This window comes from Canis lupus, chromosome 6 (genome assembly GCF_011100685.1).
Source record: "Canis lupus familiaris isolate Mischka breed German Shepherd chromosome 6, alternate assembly UU_Cfam_GSD_1.0, whole genome shotgun sequence".
NCBI classification, from domain to species: Eukaryota; Metazoa; Chordata; class Mammalia; order Carnivora; family Canidae; genus Canis; species Canis lupus.
In genome coordinates, this window is record NC_049227.1 from 54,152,136 (window position 1) to 54,172,028 (window position 19,893).

The 19,893-nt window shown below is 38.9% G+C and overlaps 1 long non-coding RNA gene across 1 annotated transcript in view; it reads left to right on the plus strand.

Annotated features, from left to right (window-relative positions):
• LOC111096377 overlaps positions 1-17,173 on the plus strand; it is a 352,626-nt gene extending 335,453 nt beyond the window's left edge. The window contains exons 9-10 of the long non-coding RNA XR_005361180.1: positions 12,753-12,867; positions 14,368-17,173. This is a non-coding gene — a long non-coding RNA (uncharacterized LOC111096377). The remainder of the gene's footprint in view (positions 1-12,752; positions 12,868-14,367) is intronic.
• Positions 17,174-19,893: the final 2,720 nt, after the last annotated feature.

Here is a 19,893-nt window from a genome sequence, read left to right on the forward strand (position 1 = left end):
TGACCTCCATCACTGAAACCAGTAATACATTATATGTCAATTAATTGAATTTAAATAGAATTTTTTAAAAATCACATTGTACATCCTAAATATATAAAATTTTTGTCAACCATATCTCAATAAAGCTGGAAAAAATATTTGGGTAAACATAAAAGTGCCAGGAATCAGATCTATGGGTTGTTGGGCATGGGGTGGGTATAGACTTGTTATAAGAAAAACTTTGGGGCAAATAGATATGTTATTGTCTTAATTGTGGTGATAGTCTCACAGGTATATATAGTATATGTCAAAACCTATCACATCATGCACTATATAAATATATAGTGCCCTATAATTATATATAATAAAGTATATATATATAGTATAAAGTATATATATAAAATAAAGTATACGTTTTACATAGTAAAGTGGAATATTACATAGTAATATTTACTCCCTTTACTATGTAAAACGTATACTTTATTTTATATATATATACTTTATTTTACTATATTTTATATATATATACTTTATTTTGCATCAATTATAGCTCATAAAGCTATAACAAAATAAAAAGAGGCAACTTAAAATGAAATAGTTAACCTTGTACAACCGGAAAAACTCTATTCCTAAAATATATCACCACAACATTCCTATATCATGGCAACCTGGCAGTGACTAAACAGGGTTATTTAATCATAACACCTGGTTTTTGAGATCTGAAGCAATCCTTGTCACATGGAAATTTCTAGTACATGTGGCTAAGTTCATTAGTTGTCCATTCCCACCTTCCAAGAGCTCTTGGCAACACTTGACAAATTGATCATTCCGTCTTCCTGGAAAAGTTCTCTTCACATGGCTTCCATATTTCCCTCTACGGCACTGGCCACTTCTTCTATTTTGCTTCTGTCAACCCAATATCTGAATGGTAGAATGTCCTAGTTCTTGGACCTCCTCTTTTTTTTTTTTTTTTAAGATTTTTATTTATTTATTCATGAGAGACAGAGAGAGAGGCAGAGACACAGGCAGAGGGAGAAGCAGGCTCCTTGCAGGGAGCCCGAGGCGGGACTCGATCCTGTGACGGGCATCACTCCCTGAACCGAAGGCAGACGCCCAGCTGCTGAGACCCCCAGGTGTCCCTTGGACCCCCTCTCTTTATCTAAGTCCACACCTTTGGCTGTCTCATCCAGTACTATTACTTGAATTAGTCGTCCAAATATTGATAATTTCCAATGTACATGTCCAGCCTGGATCTCAGCCTTGAATTCCCATATCCAAATATATGTGCCACATCTCTACATTTGTTTCATAGAAAGTTTAAATTTAACATGCCCCAAAATAGAATCCTTGGTATCTCTCACCTTTCCAAACTGCTCCATTCACAGCTTTCCTCCTGTGAGTGAGTGATAACTTCATTCTGTCAGTTGCTCATGCAAAATACCTTGCTTTATTCCACATTTATTCTTTCAGGAAATCCTTTTGGCTCTGCTGTCAAATAGATTTTTTTTCCAACAACTTCTCACCACCTCTCTTGCTAGCACCATCATCTGTCACCTGGACTGTTACAACAGCCTCCTAACTAGCTTTTCTTCTTTCGCTACTATTCCTCCAATTTGTTATTAATGCATTCAGAATAAAAATGTACATGGTCCGTCTTACTTCTCTGACCTGGTTTCTTATTCTTCCAAAAACTCCATTCCAATCACGCTGCCCAACTAGCTGTTTTTCAAAAACATCAGGAACACTTATGTCAGATTTGCTCTTCCTCCAGATATCTGCATGGTTTGCTCCCTTATCTCCTCGAATCAAATATTCTCAGGCCTTTCCTGAAGTCTTTTTAAAATTGGAGCCAGACCCGGGGCCCTGGCAATTCCTAAATGTTCTCTCTTGCACTCCCATTTTAATTCTTTCCAAAGCATTTATCACCTTCTAATATATTTTTCAATTTACTTATTTTGATTATTATTTATCTCTCCCTCTCCCTCTAAAAGGTAAGCTTATTGCACGGTTTTTTTTTGTTTTTTTGTTTTTTTCTGTTTTGTTCGCTGCTATGCCCTTGGCACCTTGAAGAGTAGTTCATTGTAGACAATGAATGAATGAATGAATGAATGTGAGTGAACATATTGCCAAAAGTAGAGGATGATACTGTGCTTTTAATTCTTATTTTAGTACCATAGATGAATTTATGTTTTACTTCTCATACCACTGCAAAAGTATTTAAACAGAATGTTATGTTTTAAGATTTAAGGACAGCACTTGTGTGGTTGTTAGGTATTAAGTTCTGAATAAAGGTGAAGCAAAGTACCACTGCTGAGTTCATCACCAAAAAATACAGAACTTTCTAGTGGAAGCACCATTGGTACTCTACCCATTAGGACCCAAATGAGCTTTGCTGTAATAAAACAATATGGTTCTTCCTTGTCTGGTCAGATGCAGATAACTTCTTTCCCTCACTGAACCTGGCATATAAGGTACAATGTGGCTCAAAGGATATTCTTTTCCATGAGTATGTAGCAGACATGAGGACAAGAGGGCAGAAAGCAGACAGATAAAAGTCAAGGGAGGTATCTTTGCTTCACAGACTTCATTTTCTTTTTTTACCTACAAATTTCTGTTATCATAATGATAGATGTATCTCCTCACCTATCTTTTGTTTAGCTTATTTTAGAAATCAAAGAACTTACTAATTTGGGGAAGTGGGGCTAGATTCTTCTTTGAAATTTTAATACACATTCATAATTTTCTTAGTCCACCTAAGAGACTTGATAATAATATTTGTATTAGCTGGGGGTGTAGCAGGCAGGATAAAATCAGCAATTTTCCTCTTACCTTCTAGGGCAAACTTGATCAACATTTCTTCTGATGTAAACAGGTTGGCCTCAAAATGTCCTCTTTGTACCTGACAGGTTCCTGTTCAAAGAGTAAACTCTTGTTTATTTGGCTTTTTAAAAAGGTCTTTTCCTCCCCGTGCCAATTTATCTGACTTTAATCTTGAAATTTTTAATCAAAATGGTTTGCCTTCAACTAACATATCTTTCTACTTGAATATATTCAAATAAATTGTTTTCTTCTTTTCTTTATTAACACTTTCATGTTTCCACTAGAACTGAAGCTTTTTTCCCTCTGAGTATAAACTGAGTCTCTCCAAGGATAATTAAGAAAATCACACCTAAACAAGGTACCATGAGTGACTTTACCTTCATGCATCCAACTGTTTTTTCTGAGGCCTCCAGCTTATTTCCTTTACATGTGTTTATTTTAAAGAAAGTCATTTTTGAGCTAAAGGAGAAGTATAAACATCATACTTCATAAATTTGGTAGTAGTAAAGCACTGTTATCAATATAATTAGCTAGACTGCATTAAATTCAGGTTTTTTTTTAAAGCTTACTGGTGAAGTTTACATTAAATAAATATCAATTGAGCATCCACAGAATAAAATGTCAGTCTTCTTTTCCCACACATGCCTGGTTATGAGACGGCCTCAGACCTGGTCTTAATGCTGGTCAATGCCTTGTGATATTCCTCACTCTCTTCGCCATGTTGAGTCCCTTTCAGGAACCCTAGTTCATTGTTTGATGTGCTGGGTTCCCACCTACTTTTCTCTAAGTTCTCAAGAGATATAGCCTGTTCCTTTGTCCCTGGTTCTCTGCTAGGGTTTTGTTACCCATGGATAAAATTCTTAAGGATACTTATGAGGTCACTTGTCTTCCAAATATTGACTAATGTCAGGATGTTGTTCAATCTTAGCCAAATAGGTTAAACACCATTTCCAGAATTAGCATAGAGAATATTGTATTCTTCTTATACTTTGTTTAATACACATGCTGCCATCCTTCCAGAGCTGTGATAGTTGAGTCAGTTTCTCAGTTTTCTTCTTGCCTTGATGAGGAGAACTTTGGCCTCCACTTTCCTTTCTAGGTTGGTAGGATATAGCATTCCAGATGTACCATACCATATAATAATGGCCATCTTCCCAGTTCTACCCGGGGATGTGCCAGGTCTAGTCCTCCTCCTGCAACCATTATTCACGGATTCTTTGGCTGGTTTCTCTTCCTCTTGTCACCCAGTATGTTGATGGTTTTCAGGCTTTTGTCTTTGGCCTCTTTTCTTTTTATTCCCCTTTGGTGATTATATCTGCTCCTTTTATTTTATTTTGTTTTTGATTTTTCTTAAGGTTTTATTTATTTATTTATTTAATGGAGAGAAAGAGAGCCAGAGAGCATAAGCAGGGGGAACAACAGAAGGAAAGGAAAAAGAAGGCTCCTCACTGGGCAGGAAGCCTAGTGCGGAGCTCGATCCCAGGACCCAAGGATCATGACCTGAGCCAAAGGCAGATGCTTAACCAACTAAGCCACCCAGGTACCCCTACTCCCTTGATTTTAATGGCATCTTAAGTGCCAGATCTTCATCTTGAGTCTGCATTCTCATGTGCTTCAGGTGTATTTACCCAATTGGTTATAGACGTCTCTGCCTGAATCTCCACCCCACCAATGCGGTTCCTTAATTTCAGAGCAGTATCCTCTTTCTGAGCATTGTACATGCTGATTCCCCTGCTACAGATGCTTCTCTCCATTGTTTCAAAACACGATTCAAAGGCCATCTTTTTTGTGAAAACTTTCCCAAAGCTAATTATTACACCCTTTATGTTCAGGGTGATGAAGAATGCTGATGTTGTGGAGGAAAAGTTTTAGCTGGTCATGGGATGGGTAGAAATTCTTACATAACAAATAGAAATTGAATGTGAACAACCTTGTGAAACTATTATCTACTCTGAGACAAAGATAATTTTGCTCACATTTCACCATTGCTTTTGGTAATAATAATAATTCTAGGCTACTTTAAAATAAGTAATTTATAAGAATTTATTGAACCAAATTATAGGAAACTGAAGGGCTAGAAACCTAATCAAATGCTAATACTTTTAAATGCAATAAATTTTTATACGTATTGGTCTTATGAAAGTTTCTGCTATAGTTTCTGTAAGTATACATATTGGAAGGAAGAACAAAAAATTATTTTAAATATACACTATAAAAACACAGGGACACCTGGGTGGCTCAGCAGTTGAGTGTCTGCCTTCGGCCCAGGGTGTGATCCTGGAGTCTCGGGATCAAGTCCCGCATCGGGCTCCCTGCATGGAGCCTGCTTCTCCCTTTGCCTGTGTCTCTGCCTCTCTCTCTCTCTCTGTCTCTCAAGAATAAATAAATAAAATCTTAAAAAAAAAAAACACACACACAGCAAAACAGCAATACATAAACAAATTCAGACAACATTTTTTAAAGTGTAAAAAGAGTCAACCATATTCTTTGTAATATTTAGGACAACAGCAGAATTGATTTGGCCAGCTGGCCCTAGTTTAGCAAAATTATATTTCATATTCGGCTCTAGTAGCAATGAACATTGTTTTCTCAGCTGGTGAGGCACAATATATCATTTTACTACCTATAGAGACCTGGAATTCAATAAAAATCATGGCCAAAAGTAATAGCACAATAAGATGACAAAGAGACATGGGTCTAGGTTTGATATCTTCTTTGGAAATGATAGCGACTGGCAACACGGCAATAATCATAATACAGTTTTGTGTGATTTCATTATACTGTCTGAGGTCAGCGAATACATGTACAAACTTGCATGAAATAACTTGTCGTAGCTGGTGGTGTGGTAGCGTACAATGAGCCAGAGCCTAAGAATTAGGAATCCAAGAAGCCAATATTAACTTTGCTAACAAATATATTCTTGTTACGTAACTTGCTTATCACTCAGATTTCCATCTATAAAAATGTCTGGTCCAGAACTTTAGCTCACTTCTAGTTCTGAAACTCTTTTATCTTAAGATACATCAACATGGAGCCATGGCGCAAAGCTTCAGGGAAGTGAAAAGCCAACTTAAGGTGACTTTTTAAATTTACATCTCATCTCCTCTTGCATTTTCTGACAGCTTGAGATGGACATTAGAGACTAAAATGAAAGGGACACACAGAGGAAAGGACCCATGTGTTCCTTAAGTATTTGGAGCTTCAAGACTGAATCACATTTGATTGGGCACATTGTGTCAGGAGTTATTAGCACTGCCACAATGAGGGAAAGATGTGTAGGTTCCAGTCACTTTGCCATGCTTCCTTCTCCCCCAACACTATTTATGACCCTAAGCCTGAGACTAGGCACAAGCTACCTTTCTATGAAACCATGTGGACTAGTGATTAAGCTACTGCCACTCAACTCCAGATCCTCCTTTGCAGACTCTCATGATGTGGGATTTGGGACTCTGAGAACTACATTTTTCCTTTGCCTATAGTTTCCCCAGCTTTCCATGAGTAGGGAGCAAATAAAAAGAGAATGGAGGAGTGGAAGAGGAGTACAGGGATTTCTTTTTCCCTGCTTTCTTGCTATTCCCATTAGTATTCCCTCAGCAATATACTTTATTCCAAAAGCAGCAGTTCTTTCAACCTCTAGGTATTTTTGATAATCTAGGAACTGGTCCTATATTGCTACCTCAGAGGTACTCCCACAAGCTCTGCACATCCCATCCTCAGAAGTCAGAGCTCCAGTTCTTCAAAGCTGCTAGCTCTGGCAAGTCTGTCCTTTTCCCTTTGTTCCCTAAGCCCAGGAGTTGAGGCTGTCCACAGCTGTCTTTGTATTTTCTCAGTGTTTCACCCTGTGCTTTTATTCCTTCAACACTTGTGTAGCCATCTCCTTGTATTAAATTCCCACTCTTGACATACATACTGTGGTTTCAGTTTTCAAGACTTGGCTCTTGCTGACATACCATGTGTGATTTACCTTCACTGGTCTGCTATTTTTCACCACAAACAGCACTTTGATAGGGAAGAGTGAATGAGTATTCCTATAATTAATTCCAGAAGATTCCTAAAGGGTGATGATCAGACTCCCTTTCATTTGCACTCATATTATTCATTATTCTAACCTATTAACAGTGATTCAGATTTCTTCAAACTTCATCTTCCAAAACCCTCTACAGTCACCATAGTTAATCAGGGCACAAAGAAAGGACTAACTTGTTTCATTCTCTTTATAAAAAAAATAAAATCTCCATCAACAGGACCCATCAGAAGAGGATTATATTCTTCATTGAATTATTTCACAATCAATAATATTTTAACTTACCCAAGGCAGAAAAGCACCGAGTTAAAATTACCATAATGGACAGTAAGGAAAAAAGTTACTCTGTTATTGTTAAGAAATCATTATGAAGCAAAATAAAAAATGAAAGCAAACCAAGTCTTACCAAATCCTTTTAGAGAATAACTTTCCTTTGCCTGGACAGTATGTTATTAGCATCTGAAAGAAAACCAGGATTTTGCTCTAAGCAGCAGATTCAAAGTTAATGTGCAAAGGATACTGCCTCTTTGTAATTCATTCAATAATACAATACTTTATTGAATAAAGAGAGCCATTTAAACTTTACATATTGAGCAATTGTTCATCTGTAAAAATGTCAGAATGCCAAAAAAGCAAAGGAGCAAGTTACAAAGGATTTCCAATTTCTTAGATAAGATCTTAAAGCAATATATAATATCATTCATAAATATATATGTATACACCGGTGTGTGTGTGTGTGTGTCTGTGTGTGTGTGTCTGAGTGTGTGTATTATTAGCAATGGCAAAGTCATGCTGTTCACAATTCAATAGTGAAGGCTAAATCTGGAAGGCAACTCAGTTTGTTAGAGTTTTCAGGAATTCAGTATGACTGTTTAAAAGTAGATTTTAGTCACATAGCAGCCATGATATTTTATTTCAAACCATTGTCTATGATAAGGAAAAGCATTAAGAAGGAAAAAAATCTTATTATTTTAAACCATGTTGATAATTTAAGTTAATGAAAGTAAGAGTAAACACCTGTGGTACATTCAAGATTTTGAAATAGGGGCACCTGGGTGGTTCGGTTGGTTAAGCGTCTGCTTTTGGCTCAGGTCATGATACCAAGATCTGAGGATTGAGCCCCGTGTTGGGTTCCCTGCTCAGTGGGGAGTCTGCTTCTCCCTCTCCCTTTCCTGCTCCCTCTCTTATCTCTCTCTCACTCTCACACTTCCACACACACACTTTCTCTCTCACAAAGAAATAAGTAAAATCTTTTTTAAAAAAATGTTTGAATTAATATTGTGAATTTTGTCTACTGCAGTTGATCCAGTGATTTAAAGAAATTGTAGACTATGCATGAGATTTGCAGCCCACAGGGAATGCTATATTTCCCAGAGTGGCCCAGGGCCTTTAATTTTGAGCCTTTGGTAGTGCAAGCCTCTACTGCTCTATATCCTGCCTTTCCATGCCACAAGCCCATTCATTGCCAATGGGCTGGTGTCCAATCCAGATGAAGGGTCCCCTAGCAACACTCAGCTCTCACACTGGAATGTGACAGTGGTAAATCCACCTCTTCCTCCCTTATAAATGCCTTGCCTGATTTTAAATCCTCTGCTAACTGGAAAATCAGAAGTAGCTCCTCCCCTCTAAATTTTGTGGAAAGGAAACACTGCTGGGGAAACTCTGGAAATCTCCCCTAGATTCTAACAGATATACTTGGTGTGGGCTTTGGATATGACATGATAAGTGTTAGGCTTCCACTTACACGACCAAGACAGTGGGGTAATAGGTGTTAGCAGAGACCAGAGAATGAAGGGTTGTCCTGGGTCTCCTAGGGCTGAATCAAGAGAATTACACAGATGGACCTGGAAAAGTCATAGCTTACCAGCAGCTGTTTCTCTTTGCCCTTGTTCTGAAACCCCAGGGGAGAAGGGACAGCCTTGTTGATGTCCATTTTCAGATAGTTCCCCTTAAATCCTGTGGGGGCTTCAAAAGCTTAGCTATTAGGAAGTGAGACATAATCCCTCTCTCTTAACACACTCTCAAAAAGTGGAGCCTTAAAAAAAATAAGACAATATATTGACCTTATTAGAGTTCATGAGAAAAGAAAGTGAAACTGAAACTAGACAATTTACAAAGAAATTAATGAAAGGGTGCTACCTTTTTTGACTTGCTTACCTCGCACCTAAACTATAGGAGAGGCCTTTCCCAGCCTCATCCTCAGGTTCCCACCCTAGAACCAGGCTCCCCTCAGGACATACCCAGTGCTCAGGTCCTATGGCTGAGGATAAGGCCCATGGTGCCAAGTTCTCAGTGTGGGCATATGAGAATTGGATGGAGACAGTGGGGGGGGGGGCAGTTTTTCAATTGCGTCCAAGACCAGTAAAACACTCAGATATAGGTGAGCCAGCCACAACCTTGGAATGTCTACTCACTAAGGATACGAGATTTATTGCCCCAAGATTCAGCATCCTGACATTTACCTCCTTGACTTGATTGTGCCTTGGAGTTTTCCTTCTGAAGGTGGATTTTTACCAAGTCAGTAGCTTCAAGATAACTCTGAGCTATTTTTCTGCTGCCGGGTGAGGATATCCTAGGGTCCACAGATTTAAAAGCTTTCTGATAAGGTCATAGCTGCTAGACTCAGGTAGAACGGGGGAAAGGATATGAAAAGGAAGGTCCTGGACCTCAGGTAGCCTATGATAACAGCAAGAGCAACGAAAATATCTAATCTGACTACTCTTTATCTAGTCCTTACTCTTTTCAGGCACAGAGTCAAGTACTTTATGTGCATTTATTGTATTATTTAATTTTCACAATCCTTTGGGAAGATTTTTTAACTCCATTTTATGGATGAGCAAACAGTGGCACAGACTCTTCGAAGTCATTTAAATAGCAAGTTGCAAGATTGAGAATTAAACCCAATTCCCTCTCACCCATGCCCTTTACCTGCAATTCTACTTAAGTGCTTGTCACCTCTGGGAGCATATCAAGACTAAATGGTGGGGTAGGGGGTGCTGCTAACCAGAAAGTTGTGACCATAAATTGGGGCAGCCAATATTTGTGACATTGGTAGTTGAATTAATAGTAAGGTTGATAATGATGGTTTGAGATAAATGAAAGAGAGGCAAATATAAAATGCATGTGGTGGGGAGAATATACCACTTTGGCAAAGCTTAATCTTAAGAGAGGAACTAGCTCCTAGCTCCCTTCTAGGCAAAGTTCAGCTTGTGTAACGATGGTGGCCTCTTAGAAGTTGCCACACTAAACTAGATATTATGAAGCAGTCTTCACAATTACTCAAAATTACTAACAAAACTGTGGCTTCCAGAAAGACCTAAACCAGAAAGCAATATTTCTATGTCCTTCACAAATTGACTTGCAAGTAATTGTCCAGAGACACCTTTATGAAGGAGAGCTTAATTTGTTCCCATTTGTATTTTATATATATGCAGGTTGTTAAAATATTTGTGGCACTTTTGCTCTAGCTTTTTGACTCATACTTTTAAGGAAAAATTAAGCTACATTACCTCCCTTTTTATATGGGGTATTTTGTTCTTACCATTAATGGTAGCAACTTTCTACTCCGAGGAAATCTTGAGATTTACATGCCATTAAAGGATAAAGCCATTGACTTTTTTTTTTTTTGGTTTGAGATATTTAAATCATACAGAAGTCTAACAACTTTTTCATATATTATTTATTTGTTATACCTTTTGGACTTATTTTTCATTTTAAGTATGACTTCAGTTTTTGAAATGAATTGCCTTGTTTCTTATTTCAATCAAGTACATTTTGGGGTGTATTCAGTAAGATTGCAACTACTAACACCTGGGCTTTTCAGACATTAAAAATATATATATCAGAAGCCATAGGTATTTTAAAATTAATTATATCCTCTTTTCTCTGCTGACCTCTTGACCTGAGGCCCTGGGGCTATGCATTGTTATGAAGAAGTTCAAGGGACAGCTACAAGTACCACCTTCAGAATGTGATTGACTCAGGGCATAAGGTAATATTTACTGCAGGTATTAATGGTCACAATCCACAGAAGTAAAAAATTGTTCCATTTTATTTCTCCTTAGATATAACACACAAAAATGACTGGCAAAACTATCCACTTTCTAATAACGACTTCCAGAGGTCATGGAGAGGTGAAATTGTCACTGTGATGTGCATACAGTGGGGATAAGGCCACTCTCCAAGACACTTGTGATTAATTCTTAGTACTATGATGGAAAAACAACTAGTCACCTACATCCCGATTGAAAATTCTCAAAAAAAACCCAAAAGCAAAACAAATTTCTTTGTAAGTCTGAGTAAACACATGAAAACGATATTAGGGGATCCCTGGTTGGCTCAGTGGTTTAGCGCCTGCCTTTGGCCCAGGGCACGATCCTGGAGTCCCGGGATCGAGTCCCACGTCAGGCTCCCAGCATGGAGCCTGCTTCTCCCTCCTCCTGTGTCTCTGCCTCTCTCTCTATGTCTATCATAAATAAATAAACCTTAAAAAAAAAAAAAAGAAAACGATATTATACATTTCTGAAAACCTGTTAGAAGTACTTTCTTTGGACCACAGTACATTGCTAAAAGTCTAATATATACAGTTAACTTGGATATAATGGAGGCAATTACAATTTGTGCTCTTCTTCTAGGATTTCCCATACGAATATTAGGAAAAAATGAGTCAGCAACCATGTCCAAGAAGCTCTAGCCACAGTCTTCTGAATATGTGTGTAGGAAGCAACTTGGTAAACCCACCTTAGAAAGTAGGATCCAGTCTAAGAAATTGTGACCTTGGCCCACGATGGAAGTTCCATTTGGACAAGTCTGGACCCAATACTGCACAGCCAGCTTCATAGCATGAAAGAGCAACATGGCTTACTGGAAAATTTTGTTTCATGCAACTGTAAGAATGATGCTCAAGCTGCCATTTGCCCTTGACACTAAAGCTGAAAGAGAAGGGGGCTGAAATAAATGAAGTCTATGAAGTAAGGTTCAGGGCTCTCTAATGCTGTAATAGAAAGAAGCTCTAGAGGCTAATGCAGTTAATGTTATAGGCTAATCACTTCAGAATATGGGTCTTATGCTGGGAATGAAACTTTAAAGATATGAAGAAAGACTTCTTCTGAACCCTCAGTTGTTCAAGAGAAGATCCTGAGAATAGAGAAAGGTGGAGGGTAGAAATCCCTTGCCCAATTTCTGCAGAAGAGTTCTATATTCTCCTTCACCAACTCTTCCCTGCATGGCAGATATCATTGCTCTCTTTCCTATTTTTTAATCTAATCCTTTGAGAAAGGAGTTGGATCTCATTCATAATTAAAAGTCATATAACAACCTAAGGAGTCCTTCTTTCTCTGATGCCTATACACGTACACTCAGATATGCAGCATTTGTATAGGTAAAGCTGTAAGCCAAAGCAATAAAGCTCTTATGATTGAAGCCACAGCAATAAAACTTTTATGGTAGAATCAGGTATTGAAAAGAAATAACAGAATTTTTGTGTATGTAGTGGTGAAGGTAAGGGAGAGAAGGAGGGACACTGAGATCCCATTATATTATACTTTATTTTTTGGAAAATAATTGTAGAAAAAGCCTATTTCAGTCTTGAATCTTCTTTCTCCACTTTCTTCACTAAGGACCTCTCTCTATGTCTTTTGTTTTGTTTTGTTTTTCTACCTGTCTCTATGCCTGCTTTTACTTCTGACCTATAAAATCTGTGAGGACAGGGAAATGGACCTCTCATATTCTCTGTATCCACAGTGGTCAAGATAATGTAGGCCACAGTGGAATTCTGCTGAGTGAATGACTAAATGACCAAATTAAATTTCCAATCAGATACTTAATTATCATAAGAAATAATAAGAAGGAAACTATTCTCAAACCCAGTGGGTATTAAATGGTATCCATACTTTCTTTGTGTATTTGTTGTGTTTTGTTTTTACGATAGTGTGACCAGTTTCAGCTTCTGACCACTCACCATCATGTAAATTGATCACAGCCACAGAAGAGAGCAAAAGGCGTGAGAGGGAACATCCATTGCAGATCAGAGATTAAATCAAAAGGTAAAGAGATTCACCAAAAGGTGAATGTGTGCCTCATTCACATGTGAATCATCCCTAGTCTCCCTTCATCTGGCCAAATACCACAGTGCTTGTTCATCCAGCAGATCAGATTCTACATAAGGACATTTTGTGTATGTGTACATCTAGACATCCAGTTTGTAGTCGCAGCAACATTTGTACCACCGTGGTGAGCTGTCTGCATAAATATATTTCTGAAAAACAAAACCATGGTTCAACATGACATCAAATAAGAGTGTCTAGGAGAAAAAAGAAAAATAATTTAGAAGCAATTAAGAAGCTAATGCTATTGACTCACATTTGAAGAACTTGTTTTGTCTGATTAAAATTGAATAAGGCACTGAGAATCAGGAACATAAGCCTGGTTGCGTCAGGAGTCCCAATTGCCTGCTCTCTTTATTTCAATTTCCACTTCTTCGTTGCAGAGACAAGCTACTGGAAACTTCCATTTTTATTCCCTATGGTTTGAAACACTTCAAAAACTGTGGGTTTTTTGAACCTTCAGTGTAAAGTATTGACATTCACCACAACAGAATTCATTTCTTTACAGCCTCATAACTGAGTAACACTGACATAAAATCATGTGTTGGATATTGCACTTCATTTATATCTGGGCTCATTATCATTTTGCTCTTTTGGAAAGGATTTTAGCATCTATTCTGATGCAAACAGTAGCTCTGTCTATGGAGGCAGATGTAACACAGCTCTAGAGATGAGCACCGACTAGCATTCAGCAGTTGACTCTGAGATGGAAGACAAGCAGGGGAGTATTTTGCTTTCCTCTATGAAAGTGGAGGAGCTTTTCCTGGGGTGGCCCTGGAGCAGTTGTAGCCCCTCCCCAGACCTTGGGCACACAGAGAAAAATACTGGAGCTGCCAGGTACCTGGATTCTTGACTCAACAAGCCAGTTCCACCCCCAGAGATCTGTGGTTGTGTTTGGTCAAAGAAGCTAAAATAGAACGAAGAAGAGTGTCCCTGCACCTTCTTGTGCTTGGGGAAAATGAATTTCAACTGTAAAGGACAACGAGATTTATTGCCGTCAAGATTAAGCCCGTAGACAACTGAGCTATTGAAGTAACATCCTCCTTATCTATCACATGGGGCTTTATGGATTGAATATCAGGGTAGAAGCTTTGTGATTATGCCATTTCCCTGCTCAAACCCATAGAATGGTGGCTCTGTTTAACTATGTAAAATATGTGGAGAGGTCGCTGCTTTCCTGTTATATAAACTCTTTCCAGTCATTGTGCAGAGATTGGAGGAAGCCTCAGAACTGTCAATGGGAGGTGGGCCCAGCATGTTGGAGTGACATTACTGCAGCGGTTCTAGAGATTCCTGGTCATAGCTTTAAATTTACCATGAGATATAAGCCCCAAAAATATTAAAATAAAACTGTGTAGATTACATGTAACTTGAAATATATTGTTATTTTTTTAATAAAGTAGAAAATGATAGCACCACTTTTTTTTTTTTTTTTTTTAGCACCACTTTTAGTAAGAAGGAAGATGATGACGATGGATGGCTACGTTTTGGGATGTCTTTATGATGTACTTGGACTGCACTATGCTCTTTCCATGGATTATCTCAATTAAGCTAATCTACAAGACTATGAAGTCATTTCTCTTACTATCCTTCCTCTTTACACATGAAGGAACGGAGACCCAGAAAGTTTAAGTGACTTGTGCAAGGTTACTCCACTGATAAACAGTGGAGGTGTGTTTGAAATTCTCTTAGAGATAATCCAACACAGGGCTCAGCAAACTTTTTCTGTAAAGGACCAGACCATAAAAATTTCAGGCTTTGTGTTGCAACTACTCAACCCTGCTCTTGCATCACCAAAGGAGCCAGAGATATTGCCTACACCAATGGGCCATCTTGCAATATGTACAGGAAAGATGTGGTCTGCTGTTTGCTGACCTCTAATCCTGTCCGTTTCACTCATTTTGTATGTGAGAAAACTAAAGCCCAGAAAGGTGAGAGTATTTCTACTGCTGTTCTGTATTAGAAAGAAGATGAAACATCTCTGGGTCTCAGTCCTGTAATCTTTTAATTACATGAAATTCAAGAGATTTCACCAGTTAGTATGGTAACAGATTTTAATATCTCATATTAAAACAAAGGTAAAATTCACCTGAAACTATGATAGTCGCTTACAGATAGTTATGTTCAATAGAAGCCGATTTTGAACTGAGACTTTTCTGCTTACCTGGTTTGTATTGATGCCGTAGTACACAGAGCTCCAAGACCAAGCAGAAAAATCCCAAACACATCTCATTAAGTCAAATCAAGAATTAGGGGAGGCGGGTACTCAAATTGCTACAGACAAGGTGATGAAGCCAGCTGAATAGTCCTACCAACACGTATGCAAAAATTCAATTGTGAAGAAAGCAAGACATGGGCCCTTACTCCGTTCCTTACCCCTGCAGCTGCTGTCTAGATTTTTCTCCAAGGCTTTGTGTAAACCTGTTAATACATTCCTAATTGAAAACAGCATATTTCTCTCCCACTATCTCAATTCATGGCCTCTGAAATTTCACTTGAAATGAAATTCATCACAAAATCGAGTAATGGTTGTTGCAGGTTCTGATTCCTTGGAACATTCTTTATAAAATTTAACTCAAAATTTATTTAATAATAAAGCTGCTCCCCAAAATATTGTGATATATAAAAGAGGCAGCAAAGATTTGATCTTCGATGAAATGAGACCTTGAACAATAATAACTAATAAGACAGACATAAACGCTAACATTTATTATTTACTCTACATCAGACTCTGTCCAAAGGATTTTATATTTAGTCCTCCAAACCACAGATAAGGACATAGGTGCTCAGAGAGGTGAAGTATCTTACCCAGAGCTGTACGAATTCTAAGAGTCAGGGCTGAAATCCAGGCAGCTGACCTGCGAGGCTGGGTGATTAACCCTCCTCCAGAGCCTAGAGCCCCAAGTCATGTTGCCAGGATTCATGCCCTGCGCACCCTTCCCCTGCTAGTGGGCTGGCTTTGGACTGGCCAAATTATCTGAGCCTCAGTATCCTTCCCTGTGAGACAAGCATAAATATGGTACCTCCCATCTAGTATTTGTGTGTATATCCATCCTGAGTGCTTAGCATCACATCAACTTAAAATTTCAATTTATTGATATGATGAAAAAAATTTCAATATATGAATAAACATTTCCCCAAACAAACCCTGAGGGTCAAGGAGACCCAGATTTAAATTCTAGTTTCACAACTGACCAGCTATGTCATCTCAAATTAGGAAGTTAAACTTTCTCACCCTCAGTTTCTTCTTCTCTAAAATGCAGATAAAAGTAATGATTTCGCAGAGTTCACATGAAGATACGAAGAGGTGATGGCTTCAGGGTCCCTGTCACAAGGCCAAGGAAGGTGCTAGGAAAATGTCAGTCATTCCCTGCCTTGTTCCAGCCCCACCTGCTCCTTTTGGGTTGTGAGAATCCCACAAACCTGCAAAGCCCTGCTCTACCCAACCTCAGTCACTGTCCTGGGATGGACCGTGAAGCAGCTGATGGGCTTCTCACCTCTCAGTGAACAGAGTCTAAGGGGGGAACAAGGATGTTACAGTCATTACAGAAAAATTAATACAGGAGGACAAGGAAGCTCCTGACCCAGATATGGAACCCAGGGCATATCTCAGAAATGCTCTAAGAATCTGTAAGGATTAGTAAGGCAAGAAATTGTTTTTTTAATCCCCCAGGCAGAAGGAAAGTCTAAGTAAAAGTTCTGAGGTATACAAACTAGAACTTTTGATAAACTGAGATCAATTTTCAGTATGGCTGGAGCATCAAATTCTAGAGAAAGAGTCCAAGAGATGAGGCTGCAGAAGTAGAGCTGGAAAAAAATTACTGATTCCTGGGATGGATTTTCAATGGAGTGGGACAGGCTGATGGCAGACTGGCATTTTGGAAAGATCATTCCAGATGTCCCTTCTTGGGTCCTCTTCCATCCTACAATATTCTCTCCTCGCTCAGAATCACCTCGTCTCTGATCATTTGTATCATTCACTGAATATGTAATCACATGTCATTTATCATTTTAATATAAATATTCCTTGTATATTTCTGTGTTTTATTTCTTTATCTCTTTCGCAGTGCTCGGCAGACGGCAGGTGCTCAAAACTGTTGACCTCTCTGGTCGCTCCCTGATGCCAGTGCTCTATCTTATATTTCTTTTATATCTTCCGCTGTATCTAGCAGAGTTGTACATAGTTGAGTAAGAAATCATTTTAAAATCAACTGGGGATGGGCAGCCTGGGTGGCTCAGCGGTTTAGCGATGCCTTCAGCCCAGGGTGTGATCCTGGAGACCAGGGATCAAGTCCCACGTCAGGCTCCCTACATGAAGCCTGCTTCTCCCTCTGCCTGTGTCTCTGCCTCTCTCTCTCTCTCTCTGTGTGTGTGTGTGTGTCTCTCATTAATAAATAATCTTTTTTAAAAAATCAACTAGGGAAAAAATGGAGCTCTTGTTTCTTTGTTCAAAACTGCCCTCAGCCACATGTTGCAGGGAGTTCCAACAATATGTAATCTAAAAGAGAAACCAACGTAAGTAAACAGAACACACACGTAAGAGATCTTCATTGCCAGCTAAGATGAGCTTCTTATTCAACTGTTTGTCATCGCTGTGATTTAAGAAATTCATAAGAATGTGGAGCCTATTAGTGCAGAAAGTCACGAAAGCAAGAGGAGAAGGCATGTTAGCAGGAAGTAAGGACGCAGGTGGTCACGCTTCGTAAGGAAAGTGAAGGATGTGACAGAGGATAGCCATCGGGTGCCTGGGTCACACCTGGGCGGAGTCAGGCACCTCTCACAGCTCAGGGAACAGAGTGGCCCATTTTCTCACCATTAGAAAAATACTATCCGGGAATGTGTGTGAAAGGGTCGGCCTTCTCCCAATGAAGGGGTTAATTAAAACATTGTACAGAGATGGTGAAAGCAGTTGACATTTGGCTGCTTGCTTGAAACTGTATAGACATGTTGGTGAAGAAAGGAATTTTGTCCTGTATGGGAGCCGAAAACTGCCCAGTTCTGGTGCCCTAGTGACATTTCCTAGAGCAGTTCAATGGAGTAAACATAACTGATGCTTTTGTAAGTCAGCTCTTCAATGAAGTGTGCAATTCCTATTTTCGCCTAAATCGTCCTCTGATTTAATAGGTAACTTGAATCTCTTTTTCAACAATCTTGAGCACTAACACTGCTAATGGTAAGTCACTCTGAACGTAAGCTGGAGAGGTAAGAGCATTAGCTCGAAAGTCTGAATACAAGACACACCAACTACAGATGGTGAGAATACAGTCTGGTAAGAATTAGTCCAGGATTTTTATTAAGAAAGGGAGAAAGTCATTCAGCTGCCCCATAGTAACATCACTGTGGATATAAGAAAATTTAAGAAAAGGGGGCCACAAAATACTCTACGCAGATCTTTATGGGTCCCCCTCTTCAAAAACACATTCCTAGGAACAATCAATAGTCAGTGAGAAACTCTGTGACCACAAATCAAAAACTGCCATTAGGGATGCCAGGGTGGCTCAGTGGTTTAGTGCCACCTTCAGCCCAGGGCATGATCCTGGGGTCCTGGGATCGAGTCCATGCCGGGCTTCCTGCATGGAGCCTGCTTCTCTCTCTGCCTGTGTTTGTGCCTCTCTCTCTCTCTCTGTCTTTCATGAATAAATAAATAAAATCCTAAAAAAAACCCAAAAACCTGCCATTAAAATCATATTAGCCTCAAAGCAATTTCTCTGGAATAGTAAACCCTGCTGGGAGGTCTGTTGGAGTCAGCTTGGGCATCTTTGAATTCCAGGAATGACTTCTGGGAGAACCAACCATGTGAAGAATCTTTGTAGATTTAGGGCATTCAGGAAACAGGATTCAATCTTCATTAACAGTAAATGAGAGTGAGAGAAAGCTTTGCCTGCCGCAGGTAAGGCTGTAGCACTTGAGTGTACTTTTTGGTGTGCACCATACACCCAGGCACTGTGCCATTTAATGCAATTGCGCTCTAACAAATTTTAATGTCACCATAATGGTACCAACAAGAGTGATCATAGTCATAGCATCAATCACCCACTGGTTATCTGTTATGTGCTAGGCCCTTTATTCCTCATATATATATATGACCTTACATTTTCACTAGAACCCTCAGTTTAAAGGACATCACCTTCATTGATGGCCACAGAGCTCAGGATCCATCAAGTCCTCTTTCCAACAAATTGCTTTCTAGAAATATATGCTCTAAAAAGGGCAATGGAATTTGACAGAACTGGTGGAGACCTAAACTTTTATGGAACAGCGAGAAGATCTCAGAGACATCTCTTGGGCATTGGCTCATTCTATTTAGATACAGAGCCAGATGGACCTTCCATTTGCATATTAAAAGTCAACATCATAAATTGTTTCCATTCCTCATATGCTGACAAATTAAGACACCACTGCTTTGTAATACCTCATCCACAGTTCAAGGCAGAAGTAAGGCGAGACCCTACCTGTCCCAGTGGGGTTTGGGCTCTAACATAAATCTAGTTCACTTCCCTTGAAAACTGTGAAGTCTGGGGATCACTAAACTTCTGAATGAGCTAAATCTATCAGATACTCTCATTTGAAGCTGTTCTGCTCTAAATCCCACCAGCATTTTTTTGCAAATCATGTCCAGCCTCCACTGTCAAGCTTCCTGCCACTTCCTTTGCTGTGATCATTGATTTTCCTTTGTCCTGTTTATAGTCCCATGGCATATATTGTATCTGTTCTGTCCCATCCGCAGCCACCAGTCACATGTGCTTTCAACACCTGAGACATAGTTAGTTTGAATTGAGATGTTCTGTAAGTATAAAACAAACACTGGGTTTTGAAGACTTAAGGTGAAAAATGAACATAAAATCTATCAACTATATATAAATATATTAATAATTTTTATTACTTGTTGAAATATTTTATATCAAAAAGTATTAAATTAATTTCACCTATATCTTTTTACTTTTTTAATATGACCACTAGAAAATT